Genomic DNA, 6,727 nt, shown 5'->3' with positions numbered 1-6,727 from the left:
AATAAACCTCACACAAATCTTCTAAGGTAAGTCCTACCTTCATTTAATAGACAAGGAAACTGAAGTACAGAAAAACTAACTTACCCTTGGACACACAGCCTGAGATAGAGGAGCTAGAAAGTCTGTCTCTGGGGCATGTATTCATAACCAATAAGCTATAGAGTTAAGTATGACAGCTTTAAAGTGTATCAGCTTGGCTAGGCTGAATTACATTTCCCAGAGTTCCCTTTTCAGTATGTTTCCAATTAGCATGGGCCACAAGAGAGATTCTTGCTGGAGATTAAGGGGACGGAAGTGAAGCAGTGGCCATTTTGTAGCTGACACCTGTTGCCAGTTATCTGCTGTCTCATCTCATTAGCATGAGCAGTGGGCATGGGTGTAACTGCCTTGCCTTCCCCTGATCTTCCTTCAGCTTCTCTGACTCCTGGGCCAGGTGTGGGTGATTAACTCTGTGCAAAGAGCCCTGGCTTCTGCAGGGCACCCACCCCATCAACATTAGAGGCAGCAAGAACTGACGGGGGCTTCTGTCAGTCCTTGTGGGCCTCAGCTCACGCTTGTGAGTTCCAGCTTATTTTTCCTCATGTCCAATCTAAATCCATTGTCCATGCCCAAATGCCTGCCCTGTAGATTTCAAGCTCTAGCACCAGATGTGAAGACAACAGCCTTCCAGAAACTGCTTAACCAGCTAATAATTACAGAAGGTCAAATCTCTGTAATAAATATATATAGGCAGTCTTTGCTTTGCATGGTACTGCAGGACTGTAAAAACGACCGTGCAAGCTGAAACCATTCAAAGCGATCTGAATACTCAATGAGAAGAAGTATGATTGTTCTGTGATCTTTAAATATTTTGGTCAAAACATTAAAAACTCTCTACTGTTATAAGTTTATAGAGAAATGAAAAAAGAAAAGTTAATATTCATTTAGTACACTGTTATTTAAAACATTAAAAACCCTGAAAAATTAAAATGTTTTATTTCTTTGTAAAAAACGTTTCAACAATGCTTGCCTTCTCATCATATAACTTACAGAGCAAGAATCTTTTCTACAGCTTGACGAACTGTCATATTCCTCGCTAAGTTTCGGTCTGTTTCCAGCATTTTATCCTTCGAGCTTTCGATGTCATGAAATATCTCTGAGAGTTCCTTTAACGATAATTTTTTTTTTACCAGCATCATTTCCTCCAGGGCATCTTCATGTTTTTGCATAACTACCTGCCTTAGAATCGGGAGGCAAATGTCACAGCAATGCCCTCTTCTGCCCTAGTAGTCCCACCAGTTTAGCTTAATATTAATCAATTCAGGGGCACCTGGGTGGCTCAGTTGGTTAAGCGTCTGCCTTCGGCTCAGGTCATGATCCCGGGGTCCTGGGATCAGGCCCTGTGTCAGGTTCCCTGCTCCGCTGGAAGTCTGCCTCTTTCCCTCTGCCCCTCTGCCAGCTCATGCATGCTCCCTCTCTCTCAAATAAATAAATAAAAATTTAAAAAATATTAATCAATTCATGCTGATTTCTGAAATGGTAGAACCAGCCATTACAGCAGTGAAAGGGTTTTCTTCAGTCTACTTACAATGATCATTTTCTTCCAATGTGGCTATTAGCTTCAATGCTCTGGCCTGAATGTTAGCCAAACAGATTTAAAAAAAAGTTATTATGTTCTTCAGTCAGAAGTGCAAGTAAACACTCCACTTCATCCATAAGTGGTTTTCTGTCTCTTGGGCAATTTACACGAAAAGCTGTTGGAGTGACTTCCCCTTGTTTTTTTCATATTCCTCGTACTTTTTCAATATGGTTCATAGGATAGCTTCATATGAGTCTAGGTCTCTTGCTATCTTTGCTTTGTTGTCACTCTATTCAAATCTTCTAATCACAGCCAGTTTCACTTCTAACATTTTCATTTTTCATTTTTTTGCTTCACTTTTATCTTTGTTGGTCAATTCTCTCTTTCAATTTTCCCTTTTTGTAAAATGTCATATGGGTTTATCACTGGGAGACAAGGAGGAAACACAAATACTGATTTGCTGTCTGTGAGTGGATTGAATAACAGATATACAATGACCAATCTCCGACAGATTTTGAGAGACATGACATGTCACTGGTCATGACATGCACCTTATTCACATGGTGATTTGTGGACTAAATTGCTAGCGATGAAGTTTGCACTTTATACACTTAATTACTCACCAGTAATATACTGTGGTAACTAAAATTAGAACTATGTTGTTGGGGCACTGGTGTTATTTTATTAAACCATGGTAACTGAAATTCATGCATGTTGGAAGTGTGCAGAGTGAGCACCAGCTGTGTGTGTATGTGTAGACCTGCAGCAGTCCATAAAATCACTGTTCCTCCTCCAGTCTCAGCAAAATCCCAAGATAGAGTAGGGATTATCCAGAAGAGACTTGTGGGTATAGCTTTTGCTTAAGGGAGTGAAGTTCCAATAATAATAAGATCAATAAGAGACCCACAAAAATTTTTAAATAATTATATTGACAGAACCACTACCAGTTTGGACTACAAGGGACTAAAACCACATAGAATGAAAAGAGGCCTATGGGCCACCCCCTGCCTCCCCAAATCTACTAGCAGTAAGAAAGGTGATAAAACTAACCAGTTGAGGGCACCTGGGTTGCTCAGTTGGTTGAGCAGCTACCTTTGGCTCAGATCATGATCTCAGGGGCCTGGGATCCCTGGGTCCCAGGGTCTCTGTCAAATAAGTGGATGAAATCTTTAAAAAAAGAAAAAAAAAAACTAACCAGTTGAAAACACAACCTACCTTTCATGGATGAAGAAGGATGACTTAGATGGCAGAACCAAGAGTTCAATAGAGTCGGGAATCATGCAGGATTATTCTGAGACCTTAAGTCCTAATCAAGGAGCTGTGAGCTTGTGCCCAGCTGAATTTCAGAATTGCTGTGGACCATTAACTCCTGTGTGCCTCCTATTTTCCCCTTTTTTGAATGGGAGGGTCTATAGCACTTATCCTAAGCCACTGTACATTGAATGTATGGAAAGCCTATCTCTTTACTTCATAGGGTTTCCAATCAAGAGGTACTTTACTTGAGAAACCAGATCCAAGGAGCTTTATCTGCACCTGGATCTAATTTAAATGATGACATTCTGGACTTGGAATTGATGCTGTAACAGGTTGAGAATTTGGATGATCAAAGAAGAGTAAATGTATTTTGCATGTATGAGAAATTAAATAATTTCTTTTTTAAATTTTTTTAGATTTTTTAAAGTTTATTTTATTTGAGAGAGTGAGTGAGAGAGAGAGAGCGGGCACACAATCAGGGGCAGAGGGAGAGGGAGAAGCAGACTTCCCACTGAGCAAGGATCCCGACTTGGGGCTCGATTCCAGGACCCCAGGATCGTGACCTGAGCCAAAGGCAGACGCTTAACCGACTGAGCCACCCAGGTGCCCCGAAATGTAAATAATTTCTGATCAGAGAGATGGTAGCGGTTTTCAGATATATACACAAACTCTTTGACTACTTCTGCTTTGAAAGGTGGAGCCTAATTTCCCTTGCCTTGAGTGACTTAGTGACTTGCTTCTAATTAATATATATAATGGAAGTGATGGTATGTGACTTCTGAGAGTAGATCATGAAAGACTACATAGACATTTCCTTGCTTTCTCTCTCGGATTATTCACCCTGGGAGAAGCCAGCTGTCGTGCTGTGAGGACACTCAAACAGTCCTATGGAAAGGTTTATTTGGCAAGGAATTGAGGCCTCCTGCCAACAGCCCTGTTAGTGAGATACCATAGAAGTGGACCCTTCAGTCCCAGACAAGTCTTTAGACGATTGTAGCCTTCACTGATAGCTTGACTGAAACCTCATGAGAAACCATGAGCCAGACACCATCCTGCTAAGCTTCTGCCAAATGTTTATTGTGGTCTAAGCCATTAAGTTTTGGGGTAATTTGTAATGCAGCAGTAGATAATAATTAGTAATTATAATTAGGCTAAATACTCCAATTAAAAGAAAGATTCTCGGGGCGCCTGGGTGGCTCAGTCGTTAAGCGTCTGCCTTCGGCGCAGGTCATGATCCTGGGGTCCTGAGATCGAGCCCCACATCGGGCTCCCTGCTCTGCAGGGAAGCCTGCTTCTCCCTCTCCCACTCCCCCTGCTTGTGTTCCCTCTCTCACTGTGTCTCTCTCTGTCAAATAAATAAATAAAATCTTTAAAAAAAATAAAAAAATAAAATAAAGATTCTCAAACTAGGTTTTTTTTTTTACAAGCTTTATTTATTTATTTTTAGGTGATCTCTACACCCAATGTGGGGTTCGAACTCATGACCCTGAGATCAAGAGTTGCAGGTTCTTCTGACTGAGCCAGCCAGGTATCCCTCAACCTAGATTATTTATTTATTTATTTATTTATTTATTTATTTATTTATTTTAAAAAATTTATTCATTTGCTTGAGAGAGATAGAGAAGAGGGAGGGGCATCGGGAGAGAATCTTCCAAGCAGACTCCCCGCAGAGCACGGAGCTCAACACAGGGCTCAACCCCACGACCCATGAGATCACAACCTGAGCTGAAATCAAGAGTTGGACACTTAACCGACTGAGCCACCCAGGCACCCCTCAAACTAGATTTTTTAAAAAGCTCAATAGGCACACCTTAAATATAAGGCTACAGGAAAGATGGAAGTAAAAGAATGCAAAAACCCATGCACTCAACAACAACAACGAAACAATCCAATTTAAAAATGAGCAAAGGACTTGTTAAATTATACAAATGGCCAAAAAGCAAACAAAAATATATGCAAACATCATAATCATTACAGAAATACAAATCAAAACCACAACGAAACAGCACCTTACACCCATTAGAATGGCTACTATTAAAAAACCCAAAACACAGAAAACAAATGTTGGCAAGGATATAGAGAAATTGGAACTCTTGTGCTCGGTTGGTAGGAATATAAAATGGTGGAAAGCAGTATGGTGGTTCTTCCAAAAATTAAGAATAGAATTACCGTGGGGGCGCCTGGGTGGCTCAGTTGGTTGGGCAACTGCCTTCGGCTCAGGTCGTGATCCTGGAGTCCCGGGATCGAGTCCCGCATTGGGCTCCCTGCTCGGCGAGGAGCCTGCTTCTCCCTCTGACCCTCCCCCCTCTCATGTACTCTCTCTCATTCTCGCTCTCTCAAATAAATAAATGAATCTTTAAAAAAAAAAAATAGAATTACCGTGTGATCCAGCAATTTTCCTCCTGGATATATAACCCAAAGAATTAAAAGCAGGGTCTCAAAGGGATATTTGTACACCCATGTTCATAGCAGCATTATTCACAACAGATAAATGGATAAGCAAAATGTGGTGTGTACACACAACCCCCCCCCAACACACTGGAATATTGTTGAGCCTTAAAAAAAAGGGAGAAAATTCTGACACATTCTACAATATGAATGAACCTGGAGGACATTATGCTAGGTGACATAAATCAGTCACAAAAATACAAATATTGTATGATTCCTCTTATATGAGGTACCTAGAATAGTGAAATTCAGAGATAGAATGGTGGTTGTCAGGGGTTGGGAGGAGGAAGAAGGGGCATTAATGGGTAAAGAGTTTCAGTTTATAAAATGAAAAGAGTTGGGGCGCCTGGGTGGCTCAGTTGGTTAAGCGACTGCCTTCGGCTCAGGTCATGATCCTGGAGTCCCTGGATCGAGTCCCGCATTGGGCTCCCTGCTCGGCAGGGAGTCTGCTTCTCCCTCTGACCCTCCCCCCTCTCATGTGCTCTCTCTCATTCTCTCTCTCTCAAATAAATAAATAAAATCTTAAAAAAATAAAAATAAAATGAAAAGAGTTCTGGAGATTGGTTGCACAATAATGTGAATGTACTTAATGTCATTGAACCATTAAAAATGGTTAAGGTGACTCTTCCGGAGACGGCATCTACAGCATCCAGAATGGTCCAGTGTTTGACATACCGTCGTAGTCTGTCCTACGATACAGCCTCTAACAAACCTAGGCTGTCCAGAACCCTTGGTAGTAAAATCGTTTACCTTTATACCAAGAAGGTTGGGAAAGCACCAAAATCCACTGTGGCGTGTGTCCAGGCCAACTTCAAGGAGCGGTGACACCTACAGTTCTTATGAGGTTGTCTAAAATGAAAAAATACGTCAGCAGGGCCTATGGTGGTTCCATGTGTGCTAAGTGTGTTTGTGACAGGATCAAGTGTGCATTCCTTATTGAGGAGCAGAAAATTGTTGTGAAAGTGTTGAAGGTACAAGCGCAGAGTCAGAAAGTTAAATAAAGGGGCACCTGGGTGGCTCAGTTGGCTAAGCATCCGACTCTTGATCTCAGCTCAGGTCTTGATCTTCGGGTTGTGAGTTCGAGCCCTACATTGGGCCCCATGTTGGGCATGGAGCCTACTTAAAAAAAAAAAAGAAAGAAAAAAAAATGAAGCTCTTTTGAGTAAGAAAAAATCAAAATTCTCATTCTGTTAAAAAAAGAGGGGCGCCTGGGTGGCTCAGTCGTTAAGCGTCTGCCTTCGGCTCAGGTCATGATCCTAGAGTCCTGGGATGGAGCCCCGCATCGGGCTCCCTGCTCCGTGGGAAGCCTGTTTCTCCCTCTGACCTTCCCCCCTCTCATGCTGTTTCTCTCTCGCTCGCTCTCTAATAAATAAATAAATAAAATCTTTAAAAAAAAAAGAATTAAATGTGAAAAGGAAATAAACCTGTTGGAAAAAAATATATATATACATATATATATATGGGAAC

The 6,727-nt window shown here is 41.4% G+C and overlaps 1 pseudogene; it reads left to right on the top strand.

Annotated features, from left to right (window-relative positions):
- Positions 1 to 5,911: 5,911 nt before the first annotated feature.
- Positions 5,912 to 6,261, top strand: LOC102730970 (large ribosomal subunit protein eL34 pseudogene; annotated as a pseudogene).
- Positions 6,262 to 6,727: the final 466 nt, after the last annotated feature.

This window comes from Leptonychotes weddellii, unplaced genomic scaffold, assembly GCF_054177405.1.
Source record: "Leptonychotes weddellii isolate Sample4059 unplaced genomic scaffold, ASM5417740v2 HiC_scaffold_11580, whole genome shotgun sequence".
In the NCBI taxonomy this organism is placed as follows: domain Eukaryota; kingdom Metazoa; phylum Chordata; class Mammalia; order Carnivora; family Phocidae; genus Leptonychotes; species Leptonychotes weddellii.
The sequence above is the reverse complement of the archived record's forward strand: the minus strand, read 5'-3'. Positions and strand labels throughout refer to the sequence as shown.